The sequence below is a fragment of the Meleagris gallopavo genome, chromosome 4 (genome assembly GCF_000146605.3).
Source record: "Meleagris gallopavo isolate NT-WF06-2002-E0010 breed Aviagen turkey brand Nicholas breeding stock chromosome 4, Turkey_5.1, whole genome shotgun sequence".
NCBI classification, from domain to species: Eukaryota; Metazoa; Chordata; class Aves; order Galliformes; family Phasianidae; genus Meleagris; species Meleagris gallopavo.
In genome coordinates, this window is record NC_015014.2 from 28,608,422 (window position 1) to 28,627,346 (window position 18,925).

The 18,925-nt window shown below is 36.5% G+C and overlaps 1 long non-coding RNA gene across 3 annotated transcripts in view; it reads left to right on the forward strand.

Moving 5' to 3' along the window:
* The first annotated feature begins 231 nt into the window (after window positions 1–231).
* The window catches only part of LOC116216556, a 34,861-nt gene continuing 16,167 nt past the window's right edge, over window positions 232–18,925 (forward strand). The window contains exons 1-4 of one of the 3 annotated variants that reach the window (XR_004159549.1): window positions 232–2,005; window positions 7,988–8,098; window positions 9,654–9,915; window positions 12,494–12,577. This is a non-coding gene — a long non-coding RNA (uncharacterized LOC116216556). The remainder of the gene's footprint in view (window positions 2,006–7,987; window positions 8,099–9,653; window positions 9,916–12,493; window positions 12,578–18,925) is intronic. The other 2 variants (XR_004159550.1, XR_004159551.1) reach the window with 2 other exon arrangements.

Below are 18,925 nucleotides of genomic sequence, written 5' to 3' on the forward strand. Positions count from 1 at the left end.
TTTTGCAGAACATGCTTTGGAATAAAATGACTTTCTTTTTTTGTGAAAAAGTTGCATGTACAACTTTCCACCTGTGTTAGACAAGAAAAATTAGTTCTTTGTTCTGTATTACCTGCCTCCTCTAGAGATGAACATCTTTTCCATGAGAGTTACTACATTACTGTTTTTCATTAATCTTCATCTTCCAGTGGTGGGGGAAAAAAGAAAGCCAACAACAACTTCAGGAAAAGACTTTAAAAAAAAAAAAAAAAAATTGGATCTCAGTTGCTTTTTCTCACTGTAGTCTTTTACTTTAATGAGGAAAATTATCCTTGCAAACTAGGAGAAGGGGAAAGGTTTTGAGGTCAAAGATTGCTCAGTATTAGCAAACCTTCGACTTCCTGTGATTTATGAAAAAATATTCTCAAATGCAAAATCTAGCCTTGAGCTTAATGGCTATAGTAAAAATTAGATTAATCAACTTCTTGAATAAAGTAAATGAGAAATGATTAAGAGACACGGTACGTGGAGTTTCCATGAAGTAGGAAGAAGGACGTGGGTTTAGAATCCTGAGTTGTGGACAAAGGAAGAAATCGGAGTTTGAGGAAGATTTACTTTGGTTATTGGACAGATGAGTTTATATTACCTGTTATTAAATATTAAGGAGTGAATATTTTGGATTTTATCTCCTGCTATAAACTCGTACTCAGGAAGGGAAAGAACACTAACTCCCTTCACCTCTACCATTTTTACAGCAATGTGAAAATCAAGTGTACTTAATGTCAGAACCCAACTGTGTTGAATAACTCTATTAAAAATGTTTTATTTTATTTTTCTTTGGACTTTTATGATTGTTTTTTTTTCCAGATGTGTCCGTTCCAAATAAATATCTATGAACTTTCCTTTGGGCAGTCAGAAACCACTAACGAGTTTTTATAGCAGCTGTCAGACTACTACCTCTTTTCAACCAAATTCCCTATCTTCTTGTGTTTCTTAAAAGCATCTAATCCTAAGCAGCACTGAATATTTTTGATTTCTGATGAAGCACTCGGCATTTTGGAAATCAACCTCATAAAGAGATCCGTAGACCATTAAAAATGTATCTTCAAAATGTCAACTATAAACACATTTGTGGCATGAACAATTAAAGTCTTGTACCCTTTCATATTATAGAACATGAAGCAAACCCAGGAAGGTCACATCTGAGGATGACTACTCTGGGTTAGGATGTGTTTTTCTTTTCTACTTATTTCTGCGTCTCTGAATGCCATAATTTGTTTCCTCATTGGGTGGCTGACTCTGACTAACTGCTGTCAGGCATATGCTCTTTTCCCTGCCACTTTCTTCTTCTTGTTCCACAGGCAGCTGAATCAGTTGCATGCCAGAAGCTTATTGTGAGCTGGAAAGAGCATGAAAGTGTCCTTTCTGGCTTTATTTCAATATCTTAGCCAGATCCTGATGTTGGGTGGAACCCGGAAAGTATTCACATAGAAAAACAATTAAGAAAATACCATGAACAGTATTAATTTGATTTTATTTTTTAATGTGAACTTATCTGACTCATTTGAGCAATGTTTATTTCAAAGACTCAGAAATACTTATTTTTTTCTTAAACTAAATAATGAAAATATTCTGCTTGGGTTTTTTTTTGGTAAGCAAGCTGGAAGTTAGAACTTCTTAATTCCTTAAATTCAGTGGTAGGAAATTGGTTTCGGAGTAATGAAACTGATTCTGTGTTGTAAATACTGTCCCTTCTTGTTCCTTATAATATATTTATTTTTGTAACCAAAAAACCCTAACTATTCTATAAGTTCATCTATGCTTTAATAAATGCCTTATATACTTGTTACAGGTGAATTGATAGCTTCCAGGACAAATCAAACAGCTTTGACTATGATCAGCCAGAAGTAGATAAATAATGCACGTGGATAATTCTTTCCTAGCTGGAGAACTGAAGGTTGAATGTTGTTTAAGGAGACTCCTTCGAAACAGGAGCAGTTTGGTTGAGTAATGCTTCAGTTACAGGGTAAGAATGTTAATAAAAATGTGAATAGATTAGTTCTAACACTTACTGCAGTAGTTCCAAATACAGTTGTATGTACTTTTTCAAGATTCTTTATATTTGTTATGAAAAGCAGACTTGCATTGCAGTGCACAGACAAGGAACTCAAAAGCTAAGGGCAGACTTCAACGTCAGTCTTCATGTCAGATAAGAACTTATGATACCTCTCATCATCCAGTTTACGGCTGGTGACCAAGTGAACTAAAAACAGTCTTTTCAGGAATGAGAATGTAAGGTTCAATGTCTATTGTATTTTCCCAGAAAATAGTGAAGTGCCTTTAGAAAAAGTAAACCTGCTTGTTCATTTTCAGACAAGTATGTTGCAGAAGCAGAAAGTCCAAGTATGAGCTCATCCCATCCTGTGGGATTATTTTAGCATATATCTGCTGATTGATACTTGGGGAAAGAAAAAAGTCTTTAATGATGCTGGGAGGAAGGTCAAACTTGAAACCTTCTTAAAACTTGGAGTTAGATTAAAATTATTCTGCAAATTCACTTATTCTTAATTTGGCTGTCACTTCCTAATTTTGGGTTTTCCAATATGTCATGCCCATCAGATGATGTTTTTTCTGGGTGGGTCAGAGAGTAAATAGAATAATGCGTTAAAACCGTCTGTTCAGTATTTAACATCCCCAAACTAAGGCAAAACTGAGTTGTTATTACACAAGAAAACAGAAGATGTAGCAGTTCAGCTATCAGTTATTCTGGCATTAACTGAGAAACCAAGGAGGACTTGTTGGGAATGCTGTTGCAAACAGTTCTAGCCACTTTCTACTGAAACTGATAGCGTGCTGCTGATGGAGAAGGATTTAAATGTAGATGTTATGCTGGTAAACTTTTCAAATTTCTTACTTCTAAATTACATTGTAGAGAGAGTGGAAGTGAAAGAAAAAGTAAACTTCCTGAATGGTGAGGGACAGGTTGATGTCAACAAGCCTTCTGGATCAGTGCTGTTGAATAGCTGTGAATGAAGTTAAGTTGTTTTGGAAACATTTTCTTGTTCCACAGTGACGCTAATGAAAGCAGGAATTAAACCATTTGTTTTTATATTTTCCCAGGAAACCTATTTATTCCACTTTCCCTTCAAGTCAATGGAAAGGTTTCTAGAATTGTTTTTCCACTGTCCTCATTATTTGCGTGGAGTATCGTATTACTTTTCAAGTAATATGGGGGAATACTGATTGAATGACAAGATAGAATTTAGTGAGTCAGATATAGTTTGTAAAGATATTATCCAGAATGTCTTTTCTGTGTGTGAATATCCTCTATTTACCACAATTGGTCCTTGTACAGTGGGTTGTTTTTTGTGGGTTAATTGATAACAAGTATCATTTATTATTTGTGGCAATAATAAGGTAATAAGCGTGGAGCCATCTTACTGTACCTTCTAATGCCTGAAACCATCCCTCCATCTGCCTCCTCTTCCTTCTCCTCCTTTTCACCCTCCCCCCCTCCAAAAAAAAAAAACAACCACAATCAAACAACCAAAAAAAAAAAACCAACAGAAGTCAAGAATGCTCCAAAACTTTTGACTGCAATTGCAACTGCTTCAAGGGAAAAGATGTGTATCTATGTCCCTCAGTCCTGTGTCATACTGCTTTGGGTATGTTGCTCTTATTCTAAACCTAGTGAATGAAACAAAAAAGGAAGGGCTCTCTTACAATTAAGAGCTAGGCGGGATCTTGAAGGAAATGGATTTACTGCATCATTCCATGTAACCTGGACCAAGGCTCTGTGGACAAATGTTTGGAGGTGCCTAGCTGAATGGGAGGTAGCTGTCTGACAGGATGGAGAGCTCGTGCTTTTCGACCACAGCTATTGCTTCTACTTTGCTGGAGAATACACCTCATCTTAGGCATCTGCTTTCTACATGTTTCCTTGTATCTAGCCTTGCATTATCTGTTGGGTCCTTATAAATTGACTTTTTCATATTCAAGTGCTCAGCTTTATGCATGAATGTGACCCCACTCTATTGTAACTACTAGTGAATAATATAATGCGCATAATTATCATTTAACATAGTGAAATTAAAAAATACATCTGGTAAGGTTAATGCAGAGGATAAATGACTAAATGATTCCTGTCTCCTCAATGGATAAATTACACCACTTTTAATATGCACAATTGTGTAGTTTGAACTAATGATGATACACTAGTGAATTACATTATTGTATCAGTACCACAGTAATATCATAGAATATGATAAAACCATAGTTCTATCATAGTTCACAGTATCATAGAATATCATATTGTATATGATATGAGAGTAGTATCATAGAATATTGTGGCTTTAGTTCAGTAGCTGTGTATTAGTACAGTATTTACAATGTCTTGGTTTCTAGAGCTTGGGCTGGAAAGTCTTTGACTTCAGAGTTGGCCCAGCTACCAGATTTTCCTTAAAATAATTTGCTTGTAAAAGCATGGCAGCTTCTGTTGGATCATTCTTAATATTAGAGATACAATTAGTGGATGCGCATCACTGAGCTGTTGTTGAATCACTGGAAATTTGGAAAAGGTTTTTTTCATTCAGCTCAGATCCAAAACTATTGGAGTAAAAGCAGTCTTTTTATTGGAATAGAATTGCATATAAGACACATCTGTCCAACAGTGCAGTAAAATTGTATGTTTAAAAAATTAATTGCAGTGATTTGTATTTCAAAAATTTTAAATAAAATAAATTTCCATACAGGAAACCAGTGTTCAGCTGTAGTACAAGAATGACTTGCCAAGCAGTCAGCTGAAGCAGGAGGTTCCAATTTGCAGAGCTTTAGGGGCTCCTGGCAGAGAGGACAACTGCTGTGTACATGTTGATAAGTACATGATAAGCAAGCTTCCCACTTGATGAAGTCTTGTCAGTTTAATTACTCTTCAGTGGCCATTTATGATAGCCACTCGGGAAGTCAGTACTGAGGATACAAGTTTAAGTCAAATTCTTCTAGTTATCAAGTAATTGCACATTTTAGCAGGAAAAGTAGGGCCTGGCTTAAGAGGGGTGAAAGCTACCACAGCTGTAAAATTCAAAATAAACATTTATCTGTAATTCTGTTTCTAAACCTATAGCCAGCAAAATTCTAAAACCAAAATACCTCTTTTCAAAAGGAGTCAAAACTTCTAAAGTTGGGTCATTTGCCTAAACGTAATTAACAGCAAAGTCTCTTGCTATCTGCTTTAATATACATAAATATACTCACAAGGATGTGTATCATGGGCTTAAAAATGCAAATTTCTATTAACAAAACTTTGTTTCTCATTAGTGTAAGGTGAAATAGAGACTTGGTGACATTTTGAGGATCTTTTTCCTGTAGCAATTAAGCTATATGAGGCAATGCTACATATTTGGTAGAGTAGTTATCATTTCTTACTCTTAAATATGAAGTTTTGATCTTGTTATGCTAGGAGAAAGCTATCAAATTGCTTTTTGATACATTGATATTGTAGAATTTTTCCCTCGAGGATGGCTTTTTATTCACGTTGCTTAAACACTTTTTAATTCTCTGCCTTTTAAAATTACTTCTGTTATTTTCAGTTCAAATTCCCAAGATTTTACTGTAAATGTTTGACGTGATCTTTGTTAATATCAAACATTAAAATACCTTTACTAATTAGACTCAAATTATTCTTAATTCTCAAACTTGAATTCCTTTAACCCTATTTTCTAATAGTGTAACTGTGAAGGGCAGGGAATAACAAGATGTTAACAGCTGTGACTTTATACTTAATTAACAGCACAGAACTGTAATTTTGGTCTGTGATATGATGTAACTTTAAGTCCTGTTGCTGTCAGAGGAGACTTTGGAGACTGAACTCTATCTGGTTTATTTATTCTTAAGTTTGTTTTGATTTATATAATGCTTAATGCAGTAGGGCCATGATCTGAAACAGGCCTTCCAGGCATTTTTGTGGTACAGATAGGTATAACACTAACTCTTTTATGTAGTGCATTCTTCTTCCAAGAAGCTGCTACTGGCTTTATGGATTATTTTTTTCTTCAAATGTACTGTACTAGTTTACCATCCTCCTCTTCCCTTATGTATTTTAATTAACTATTTACCTTGCCTACGTCATTTTAAAATTATTTCTCTGTTGTTAATGGGGTTTAGAACATGTTCCGAAGTAATATAGTGTTCAGTGTTTTTCTTCTTGGTGTTAGCAATTTAAAAGACAAGTAGATTGCTAAATACATAATCGAGACGTAAAACATTGTTATGCAGTGTGATACCTTCTGCGATTGTGGATTTGCTTTTGTTTTGTTTTTCTTCTGTTTCCTTGGAGACTGCTGGTTACAGAGTTGATTAAATTGTCACAATGGTTGGCAGTTATCTACCAGAGATTAACCTTACTCCCTTCATGTGGAAGAAGGTATGTTGTAGCAATGCCTGTGTGGTCTGCACTATGCAAGCTGTGTAGGGTAATATTTATTTTTGCATGGTTATAGAGAAAATTGCTTTTAATAGTCAACGCAGTCAATGAGTCTTTGTCATTTACTATAAACCATAATTCAACATACCATGAAGATACTGCTTTTGAAGTATCAGAAGTTGAGAAACTTTAGCAGCTGGAAGTATGCTATGAGACAGTGTAACAATCCACTTGTTCTCTTCTTGTACAGTTACCTTGCCATCATTTCTCCAGTTTTGGAGAAAGTATACTCTGCTCCATGGAGTACTGATGTGACTGTATATAGAATCATAGAACTGTTTGATTTGGAAGAGACCTTAAAGAGGCTGTCTAGTCCAACTCATCTGCAATGAACAGGGACACCTACAGCTCCATCAGGTGCACAGAGACCCTCCAGCCTTATTTTGGAATCCAGGGAGTGAGGCATGTACCACCTCTCTTGGCAACATGTTCCAGTGCCTTAACACTCTCATTACGTTTTTTTTTTTTAAAAAAACTAAAACAACAACAACCAAAACCAACCTATTTCTTTATTTCCTTTCTAAATCTCCCCTCTTTCATTGTGAAACCATTTCTCTTTCCTGTTGTAGCAGACCCTGCTAAAGAGTCTCTTCCCTTCCTTCTTATAGCCCCCCTTTAGATACTGAAAGTCTCCTTGGAGCCTTCTCCAGGCTGCACAGCCCCAGTTCTCTCAGCCTGTCCTCATAGGGAGGTGTTCCATCGCTTGTGTTATTTTTGTGGCCCTCCTTTGGATGCATTCCAAACAGGTTTATGTCTCTCCTGTACTGAAGATTCCGTAACTGGACACATTACTCTAAGTGAGGTTTTACAGTGTGGAGCAGAGGGGCAGGATCAGCTCTCTGACCTGCTGGCTGTGATTCTATTGATGCAGCATGGGGTATGGTTGGCTTTCTGGTGTGTGGGGGCATGCTGCTGGCTCATGTCTGCTTTTACATTCTGCCAGTGTCGCAAATTTCCTTGATGTATGTATCTGTACAAAGAAGAGAAGGAATTTAAGGGGTAGCATTGAAGTTTCCACAAAATATACTTTATTTAGTTTGCATTAAGCAAGAAAGAAAATAGAAATGAAGATACAGAATCTCTTAGAAACTTAACTGAGAAAATGAGAATTAGATGATATTTCTCCTAGAGTTCTGATAAAGCCCATTTGAAAACTTTGTGTATAATGTCAAACTTCTTTTAATACAGCTGTCCAATCAGGTTGTCTCCCTAGAATATCTATATTTTGGAATTGTAATACATGCCAGTGTTACAAACTCAGGGTCCAGTAATGACGTTCCTGAAGTCAAAAGCTGGGAAGCAGGCATCAGCGTGAGTTGGATCTGCCCCAGAGTTTGTTTGACAGTGACCACGTAGCTCTTTCTGTTTGTCATTAACAAAAGTTGTCGGAGAATTTGCTCTTTTGCTTCTATTTGATTTATTGACTTTCCGCTGTCACGTTAATAAAACTTTTTGTCAGCAGATGCAAATAAGACTTAGTTTAGCAACAGCAAAACTTTTAAACACATCTTTTATTTTTTTCCATAGTTACATTTTGAAAGCTGAATGGGAACCACATGAAGAAGACAGATATAAATGTTCATAATACAAATCTGCAATACTGTTTTTGCTGACATTTCCTCCTCCTTCCCCAGTCAGGTATGTGCTATTAATTAAAGGCTATAGCCTTCCACAGATTCTTAGAAAACTCAGTGTTTGAGGGATAACAATTTGACACTGTAATTTGACTAAGGTCAATTGGAAAGAAAATCCCGACATATCTAAACAAATTACAGGTCTTCCTGCACTTGCACTCAGGATCCAAACTTAATTATTGGTATCCCTATTAAATGCCTTGAGAAAGGCTTGGGAAACTACTTAAAGAAACGCTTTCTCCTTTGCATAGATAACTAAATCTATTTTATGACGTCCATAAAAGCACAGAGTTACTGACATTAGAGTCTAAAAATCTACTGAATTTCAGGAGGAAATGATGACTGGTTACAGCTGCATAGTTGTCACAAACTGTCAGGGGTTTCACTTTTAGCTGAATTGCTCAGGGCTTCTAGTTTGAGAATAAGGCCTTATGTACTGTTGCCTTTTAATTTGAAGTTCTGCGTGTTAGTAGCTATGCCACCCTTATTTGTATCTCACTTATTAGAATAGATATGTTTACCAACCTGGCTTCAGTGTATTGCATATAAAACTGTCATAAAGTGCCTTTTCTTTATATGAAGGGCTGGTAAAACTTGTAATACTGTTTGAACGTAAGGAAGCTAAGCTGACAAGAAGAAATATATATAAAATGAAGACCTGAACTGCAGTTGCTCCTGCTTCTTTCCCTTCATTTGGGCAGGAAAAAAAAACAAGTAACCATGTTAACTCCCTTTCACCTGATAATTTTTATAATCTGCTCTACACGCTGAAAGTACTGGTTGTGTTTCTTGAAAGACCACCATATTGTATTAATATTTCTGTTTATAAAATACGACATCAAAGGATAATGGACTTAAATGAGGAGAGCACCAGAGAAGCTTAAAAACAGTGAGGTCTTTCACTGATACTGCTTGAATGCACTGGTATAATGACATATCCTAACGCAAGTTATATCTCAGATTGTTTTAAAAAAATAAAAATAAATACACCAAAGAGAACAGTGATCCAAAACTTGCTAACGTTTTCCATTTTAATTTGAGAAATCAGTCCACTTTCTAAAGATTAAAAATTAATGTAGAAAATGGAAATGTCTAGGGTTCAATGATAACGTTTTATCATTGCTTAATTAGAGCGTTCTTTAGTTGGGAGATCTTCAATCAATAATAATCTCTAATCTTTTTTTTTCTTTGCTCTCTTGCTGACAGAATTCACACTTTTAAGGATTTTTAGTTTAAAAAAAAAAAAAACCAACAAATTGTTCCTTAAGATTCTTATATTTTAAGTATCTATAGGAAATGCTTTCCATTAAATACCCATATTTGGCATTTCCTGATATTCAGGCAAAAAAATCAGAGTGACCCATGTGTTGAAATAGTATGCTGTTACGGTGTTTTTTTTTGTGTAATGCACTGCAAATGAGATCATGTACTGTGTAGCTGGTGTATGCATTTTTCTTCTCATATTTACCTTTGTTAAAAAAAAACAAAAACAAACAAAAAAAAACAGAATAATATTTTTCAGGGTAGTGTAATTGTTTTTTCTTCTTTGTCTGCATTAGTCTCTGTAGAGGGTGGAGTAAATGTGATTGGTCCTCTTCCCGTTCACTGTGGCTGTTGTCAGCAGGATAGATGTGAAGTGAGCCTTGCGAGTTATCTACTTCCAGATTCTAGACTACCTATGAAAATGGAAGCATGTGGTGGATAGTGGAAGTGTGGCTGTAGTATCAAAGTTCCTCTTTGTCATTGTCTCCATCGTGAGTGTTCTTGCAGAAAAAGTTTGAACGTAAAAATACAGGATAATATGAGGAAATTTCTAGATGGGTGAGTTTACAGAAGCTTCTTTTATTTCATCTTTGTATCTGTTACCTTGTAACCCACATTTCTGCATCTGTATTCAATAGGTGTAGCTCAGATAAAGAGATTACTCTTTGTCTTACTTTATGGTCTTTGTGTCATTGTGTCTTGGTGTTAACAGTAAACGATGCTCACCCAAAAACCCCTTTATTTAGCATAGAACTCATGGAATTGAGTGTGATTAACTCTCCCTTATTGCACAATAAGGTTTGACTTGAGTGGGATAAACACCAATAAAACACAAGTTGTGAGTGTTGTGGATGTGCAGAATTTGAATTGTGTTATTCAAGGTGCTTCTTAGATTAAGAAAATTTGTGACAAACTCACGAGATTATTGGATCGAGAGGACATAGTGTCATGGATGATGTGCCTTGACTTGTGAATTTTATGACTTAATCTCCAAATTCAGTTACTGTGTGTTGTTATACTAAGGTGAGCTCTAAAAGAACAGCTAATTGATTTCAAAGAGTAAGAATTGATTAATTGCTGTGGTATTGAAACTGGGAGAAGAATTGATAAAGATCAGATTTTGCAATTTCTGTCAAGTTTGTTGGGCCTTAAGTTCTTAATCACCTAGAAAATATGTGGTAACATCTAATTACTGAAGTTTTTGACAATGCTGAACAAAAAATAAGCTAGAAATGCCAACTCTCCCTGAATCCATGAAATTAGGAATAAAGATTGAAAATGATAGTCTTTGCTAAATGAAAGGCTAAAAATATAAACCAAAACCAAATAAATACAAAGAAAAGGAAGACACATGTTCAGTGTGAAACAGAAGTCCCAAAATTCTAGTACAGAATGGAGAGGAAGGGTAGTTAAAAATAAATAAGGTGGTATTTCAGCCAAATGCTATTGAATGGTTGCTGATTTGGAGACCCTGGAAGGCCCTGGGTGATCTGTAAATCCTGATTGTTGTTCTACGGTGTATTGCTGTGATAAGGCTGAACTTGGACTGCAGTGTTCAGTGAGAGGCATCTTGTTGATGGAATTCTGATAAAGGAGAAGGGATGCAATGAAATCCATTTCCACCTTTGCATAGGAGAGTCTCATAAAAGCTCGTTCACACTTATTCATGTTCATGTTTCCATATTTGAGGCGATTCTTTAAGTCTGATGACTTTGGTGAAACTTAATAGCCTTTCTGTCTCTCCTCACCAGCAGCTTTCTGGTGTAGCTACAAAGTGAACCACCATATGCCTCAGGCTTCGGTTCTGCTGTCTTCTGCTTTAATTTAGTAGTCACATAATTGCATTATCTTCTCCAGATGTGACTTCGTTACGTCTGGCTAGAATTCTATTTGGCATAAAATTTTGAGATCTTAGAACTTACGTTCATGCAACTTTGGGAAAAGATAGGGATGTGGACTAGAAAAGACTGAAAGAGTATCATGATAGAGAAGAAACAGTGCAGTAGGGGAATGATATGCTTTGCAGTAGGGACTTTACCAAGGCTGTTTTTCAATGCTTGGTCGCAGAATGTTTTGATGAATTGATGTTAATGTGCACAAAAAAGGTGACTCTGCAGAGAAGATGACCTACACTATGGAGTTTCTTTATTTAACTCAGAGACAAGATGATGCTGGGAGCCATTTTCCCAGCAGTGAAACAGCATTCCAGCAGTGAATAGTGAGTGAACAAAGATATATTTCTATTTGGACTTATTTTGTTGCTTGGTATTTAGTCTGTTTGCAGCAAGCATATTAATATCACCATGACTTTATTAGTCCAAATCCCACATGAAACTATTAAGTAGGCACTGACTTGGTTGCTATTGCTCTGAATGTTGTGGCTTTTTTATTGAAATATAATGTTTAAATGGGGTGTAGCGTTCTCTGCGGCCATTTGTTTTTTAAAGGTTTGTTCTGGCAAAATTAAAATGGATGTATGCATATAAATAAAAAGCATTATTTTTGTTAAGTAAACTTTCAAAAAGATTCAAATGCCAAAAAATTACTTTCATTTGCTTTCTTCCTGTGTGTGAATTTGTTATGTCTCCTAGAACACTGAGAAACAAACATTGGTTTTGTGTATAATTATATTGCAGCTAAATGTTTGATTCTCCATCCACTGTGCAATCTTCATCAGATTGTTGCAATCCAGTTATGAAAAAATTAATTGTATTCTTCCTCGTTGAAAAAAAAACAAAACAAAACACTAAAATATAGGACTGGAGAATTGCACCTTGAAAAGGGCAATCCTCATGTCTCAGTTTAATTGCAGTTGTACCATTTTTTATTCTTTTTGTTCTGGAGGAATGCAGTGTGAAAGCTTTTGATTTTCCAAAGTGACTAGTGGCAGTGGATGCCTTGCTAGAAGAGTCTACCAGTTTTCAATGTGAAAAATGCAGAAAAATCTGAATTATCTTCTCTTTTTCAGACAACCAAGTTTGCTTGTTGTTTCCTAAGCTCTGCTTACACGCTGAAAATCGGGAACAGTTTGTCACTTTTTCCTGTGTTCTGTGAAAAGTTATTTTTAATTTTTTTTTTTAAATGTACGTGGATACTGGGGAAAAAACCTATTGATGCTAGTGAGCCTTTCTTCCAGGAAAGGGAAGGGAGACCAATCTTTCGATGAAGGAGATTCAGGATGAGCCGCAACCTTCTAAAACAAGCAAGAATGAATTCCAAGGTATAACTGACATGTGCTTTAGTTTTGACTCTGTGTGGTGGTTTTTTTGTTTTTAAAGGTTGGTGCTAGTTATGTCTTAGAAATCATTAGTAAGTTACTGCTATGTTGTGATTGTCACTGTCCCTGGAGGTGTTCAAGAAACATTCAGATGTACTAAAGGATGTGTTTTAGGGGGGAAGTGGTGGTGGTGGTGGATGACTGGAATGGATGATCTTGGAGTTCTTTTCTGTTATATTTGCTCCTTTCCAGTTTCTGATGAGTTGAGCAGGACACTGCATTCAATGCTATGGTAAAAAAAAAAATCTGAGTTGAAATGCTAGTGATTTTTACAGATTATTTTAACTGATACAGATTATGCAGAATATACTGCTAATTCAATTGGTGCAGATTCATTTGTATCTATAAATACCATTGGAAAAATAGATACTTCCATATTTTTATTTGGACATCTTCCTTAACTTTTGTTCTCATGAGTACATGAAGGAACGTGTCTTCATTTCTTTATAGAGCATTCAGTTTTTCACCATAAAAAATGAAACTGCATAGAATGAGGGAATTTTTTCTTTATGCTAACCAGAATAAAATTGGAAGGAGATCCATTCTCATTAAAACTGTCTCAGGCAAAGTTATTTATTATAACCACAGAAGTACTATTCATACACCAGTTGTAAGAAATTTTAGATACGTCTCATGGGGTTTTTCACCAGCCACAGAGTTCAGAGGAGACTAATGTAATGCTTTCATTTATTTTAGAGGAGCAAGAGAAAATGAGAGTAAGCTTTATTATTTATATTACCATTACTCAACTGAGAGGCTGACATAAAACACGCTAAATCTTGGAATTTCTGCATTTTGCTTTTGCAAGATGAAGTGCAACTAGAAATACTTTTTTCAGAATAATAATGAGTAGATCAATGAAATAATCTGAAGAGTACTTGATTTTATTTATTGTACATTTAATTTTGCTGAAGATTTAATGTAAGTTCATGACTTCGAAAGGAAGTGTTTGTGAAATCTGCATAATGTATTGTTGCAGTTGCACTACATTCCTTTCATGATAATGTTCATTCTCTAGCTGTTTATTTTTTATGGTGAAGTTCTTTTTGCGGAAGTCTACCTCAGTGAAGTTTTTCTTTTTTTTTTTAAGGTTTAAATTTGTCTCATCTCACTTCAGTCCACTGTACGTATAACACCTCAGAGTCAAACCAATTACTACCAACAATTTTAGTGAGTTAAATTTTTTTACATCTGCATTTTTGACATTCTTTTCCACAATCTGTTTCCACTTTCTTTAATAAAAGTCTCTATGTCTGATCCAATAAGCCAACACATAAAAATATATGTTAACTTCTGAGCCATGAGTACTTTAACTGACAAAGAAATGCCTACCTCACTTTTATAAATGTTTATTTTAGAGCCTTTCAGAGCCTATTGCATTTACTTACTATAAAAATATTCTTCTCAATTCCAGTCACTTTTATCATGTTGGTTGGAATTTTGAAGGAGAGCAACCAACCCTGGACCGATAATATTTAAATTAGAAAGCAGTGAGCCATTCTAACAAGATCAGAAGAAAAAGGAGGAATTTGCATCTCAAACTACTATGATTTTGATACAAACAGTTCCTGGTCAGTGTAAACTGATTGCTATTTTGAAGTCAACAGTGTTAGTCCATCTTACTTAATACGTGAACATGAAATTATTGCTTTCTATATATATTATGATATCTGTGTAGAAGCCCACTAAACACACAACCCTGATCCTGAAAGTAGTCCCTACAGTCCCCTTAAACTGCTGGTTTACTTCTGAAGTGTTATTTAGGCTGTGTCATGTATTAGCTGCCTTTTATTTACCTGTACCAACTTATGAGCAGCCTCCAAACCAGAAACACATATGCAGATCCCAGGTTTGGTACCCACATCTCTGGATGGACTCCTGTTAAAGCAGAGAGTGGAATAGACTGTCGTCTCTGCCAGTGGCTGGTGTACCTTGCTCCCATATGCAAGAGAGAAGCTAGTGAGAGGACAGTTTCAGTGCTTCTGGCCAATGAAAAGACTACCATACTTTAAGCTAAAATGTTTTCGTGTGGATGGGTTTTCTAACTAGCTGGAACCCTTTTGTCTCCTCTTAGCTGGCAAGAGATGTAAGACTGCATAATTGGGTTTAGTGATTTGTTTATTATCTGTACTTCATTCTGGTGTGTTGTTCTGATTTTAAGGCAAGAGTTAACTTGGTGACTATTCAGTTATACTTTTCTCCAGCGAGATCAGGCTTCCCCATGATCCATGTCCTACTTACTCATCACATTTTGTTTTATGTTTGTGTTAACATTCCTTACTGAAGCTGTATGGTACCTCATCCCACATGTCAGTCAGGATGTTATTTTCAGTGTGGGAAACCAGTGGAAAATGAGGTAAAAAAAACCTTTTTTTTTTTTTTTTGTATTTTAGTTTATAGTTGAGAAACCTGTGTGGTAAATGGTATGTTCCTAGTAGGCCATGGGGTCACCCTATCTCCATAAAACTGCTTGCAATGTGATATGAGCCATTGTTCAGTTCTTGGGACAGATGGAGTTAAAAGGTGAGGCTGTCATCCTCCTTGTGTCCTCTACGTGCAGAGCGTTACCCAGAGAAATGCACATAAGGGGAAGATTTCTGACCATGAGAGACTCAATGCAATTAGAGTTCATCAAGTCTGTCAAAACTGTGTAGACCTTTAGAAAGAAAGTGAGTGCAGCTGTGTTCTCTGCGTTGTACTTCATGCTGTATTACATGGGTAGTCATAACTATAGGTTACAGAGCTTGCTTAATTTATACTGGCAACACTGAGTGTCTAAGAAATAATAGTATAGTGGTGAAGTGTGAACCTTAAAATATTCAGAGGTTTTTTTTCTTGTTTGGATAGCAGTAAAAAGTGCAGATGCTGATCTGAGCCTATTGGGTCTCTCAAAACAGGCTGGGGACCTCACTACAGAAGTCTCCTATGTTTTCTGGCCACTGCTAGAATTAATTTTGAGTTGGATGGACCAATGCCCAAGGTAACTGAAACCAAATGGTAGCAATCAGCAGCAAAGAGAGCTAGAGAGAAATGCAAAAGCTACACAAGTAATGTAGCTAGTTTTATCCCAGCTGAACTCTGGCATGTTTTATCTGAAATCACTTTGCATGTAGATCGTATTATCTGAGTGCTGTGGGATAACCCTGGTAGGCAGATAAGCACTGCATAGCCACTTGCTCACTTCTACCCATGCACCCCAGCCAGCCTCAGAAGATTAGAATAAGCAGAAAGAAAGTAAAAGCGAGAAAACTTTGGGTCAAAGCAAACATTACTTAGTAAGTCATGGCCCTTCTCAACCTCCAGCAAACTCCTATTCAATGAGAGGCAGAGTGAGAAACAGAGACCTTGATGCTGTGTAAACACTATTTAGCAATAGTTAAAACATGGGTATGTTATCAGCGCTGTTTTGGTCACAAATCTAAAACAACACTTTGAGCTTCTGTGAAGAAAACTCCATCCCCAGCCAGACCCACTACACCAAGCAATTTAAGCAGAGATTTACTCTTTATCACTTTGAAAATACTTTATGCCTGCAGTTTGGGAAGTTCAACACAAAACTGCATCTTCAAATTGAAGGTCCAGTGTCAAACCGTAGTCTGTTCTCACATGTACCAGTTGCACCCGAGCAAGTCTGCCTCCAGATACCATGATCTCTTTAATTCTTGAAGACACTGAATGAGGGGTAATCTGCTGACCGATGTAGAAAGCAAATGCAAGGAGAGAGTAATCTGGTAGCAAAGATAGGAGGACAGTGAAAGTACAGGATCACAGATGAGAAGCTTGATTACAAATTTCCAGGTTTTGTGGCATTTAAGGGATGTATATTTTAAAGATGGGGATATGTTATTCTTCAACTTTGTCTTAAATCACGTTACATGTAACAGCATGAACGGTAGAAGTTCTGGAAGCCTCACAGAAGTTCTGAAGCTTTGTTGGCACAACTTTTGGGTCTTACAACTTCTGTGAGCACATTTCATGCCTAACTAATGAAGCATATAGCTTTTTGGCAAAACTTGTGCCTAAAAAAAGCCTGAAATAGATTGCATGTGGTCAGAAAGCAGGCAAACACCAAACCCTAAAGCAAACCTAACAAAGAAACTTTCTTTTATTCTGCACTACAAAGGGAAAACACTGTTATTGAGATGGTAGTTTACCTATCAGGAGTTCACTAGCAATATGATTGTCAGCCTTTATTCTAGTAAAATTTTTGCTTGCAAATTTATTTGGTATAAAAATTCTATTGTTAATCCATGGCTGAATTAGATTTATTTTTAAGTGTCAAGTAAATTTATCAACACTTTCTTGTTTTTATTACAGAACTTTAAAAATTGCCAGATGCTGCTGTTGAATGGTGGTTTATGAGGGTTCTTGTCAATAGCATGAAGCAGGGCAGAATGAGAAGGGCAAGAAGGTTATTTCTGGAATGTGCAATGTTAAGCATTATGTCGCACATTTATTTAAGAGGCAATGGACTGTGAGGGCATTTTAAGTTTTCACATTTCTCCCTTGATATTTTTGTGTCATTGAAGTTGGAGGGAGAATGGTTTGTTGTTTGTTTTTAATATGGAATGGGGGGAAGTGACTGATGATTGTCTGAAACTTGTCACTGGTCCCTTTAGCTCTGTAGATGGCGTATCCCTGGCTAACTCAGAAGAAAGAAACAGATCTAAATGGCAATAGCATCACCTATGAGAATATACAATTTAAGAAAGCATTTTCCCTATCAGACCTTTCTAGCGTCGCAGAGACACTGAAGTGGTAGCGGTTAATGCACAGCAGGGACAGCCTGTGTCTATGGGTTAGAATCCTTCTGGTTATACCAAATATGGTAGCTGCCATGAGAGTCTGTAAGACAACTGTAGGGCTTAGGCCATGAGTCTTTTGGCTTGCCTGGGCTGCACTGATTGAAGAGGAGTCATCTTGAACTGGATATAAAATATATAATTATATAATTAATTTATATAAGTAACAGAACTACTTTTGTTTGAGAGAGCAACAGTGTGATACTTGACCTTATTTTTGTGAAACTAACACATCTGTCTGGTTTGATGGCAGTGGCTCCAATTCTTAGTGAGGTCTCAAAGTGTTTGTCATATTTTTTTTGATGAAATCTTACTCCTCCTATAATTCACTTTTGAAAACTGTCGTTCGCAAATGTATCTACTGCCTGAAGTGATGACGTAAGGTGTGACTCTGAAGTGAGGGATAGCTCTCTCTGCTAAGAGAGGGCTTACACAAGTCTGGGAAAGAAGTATATTCACCTTTTTCTTGGAGTATCTGCAACTGTGTACATTCCGTCTGAGAATAAGCAGGTAACTTATTTATGTCAACTGAAAATGGAGTCACAAAAGTAGCAAAATATTGATGATTTTTTTTGGCAACCTTAAAACCTGTTCTCAAATTCCGTTATCACAACAGAAAGCATGGCTGCATGTTTTTTGTTGTTCAAGGGACTGCGTTTAGCTAATCAATCACGATGCATAAATGTATTTGTCATAACTTGAGTTAGCACTGCTCTGTGCCCTCCTCGTGCCCTGATTCCAGCCTAGACAGTGCCGAGGGCACACACCAAGGTTTGGTTGATGCTGAGCAGTAGGGCTGGGTCAGGCTGCTCAGCGGGGCAGGGGGCAGCTGCAGGGAGAGCTGGGTTGGAGTGTGAGTCGGATATACCTGGCTTAGGCCTACCTGCTTAGGCTACAGGCTGTAAAGTTGGTTTTGGTCACGTGAGCCATCTGTAACTCTTGAGAAAAAAACTGACAGATCTACAAGCTGAGTGGCTGGTTATGTGTTCTGATTTTCTTCCATTCTGAAATGTTAACAGATTGCACACTTGTTATTAGGCCCTAAGCATACAAGCAGAAGCATTTTTTCCAAAGATGCTGAGTTTCCATATTGTTATCATGACTTAAGTGATGCAGGAGTTGACTAGCAGCTGTACAGACCTGAAATGCACTATTTATGTCAGTAAACGTGTTCTGAAAGGCTAAACTTAGGCAAGTAAAATACAAACAAAATATTTCCATGAGGCATGACTTTTCCATTCATATCACATATCCCTAAATTATTATGTGTTTTTTTGGAAATAGACTCTTTTGCCCATTGAGGACTTGTTTGCATTGTAAGTTTTTGATTTCCAGTACTCTTTGTCCTTTGAATAGGAGAGAGGGAGCAAAAAAAGAATGAGAAATAAGAGTGTAATTTTCAAACAGGGAAAACCGAAACTCGCCCAAACTCTGAAACTGTCTATTTTTCGGCGTCTCATAATTTAAAAAATGGTTTGTTTGTCTGATT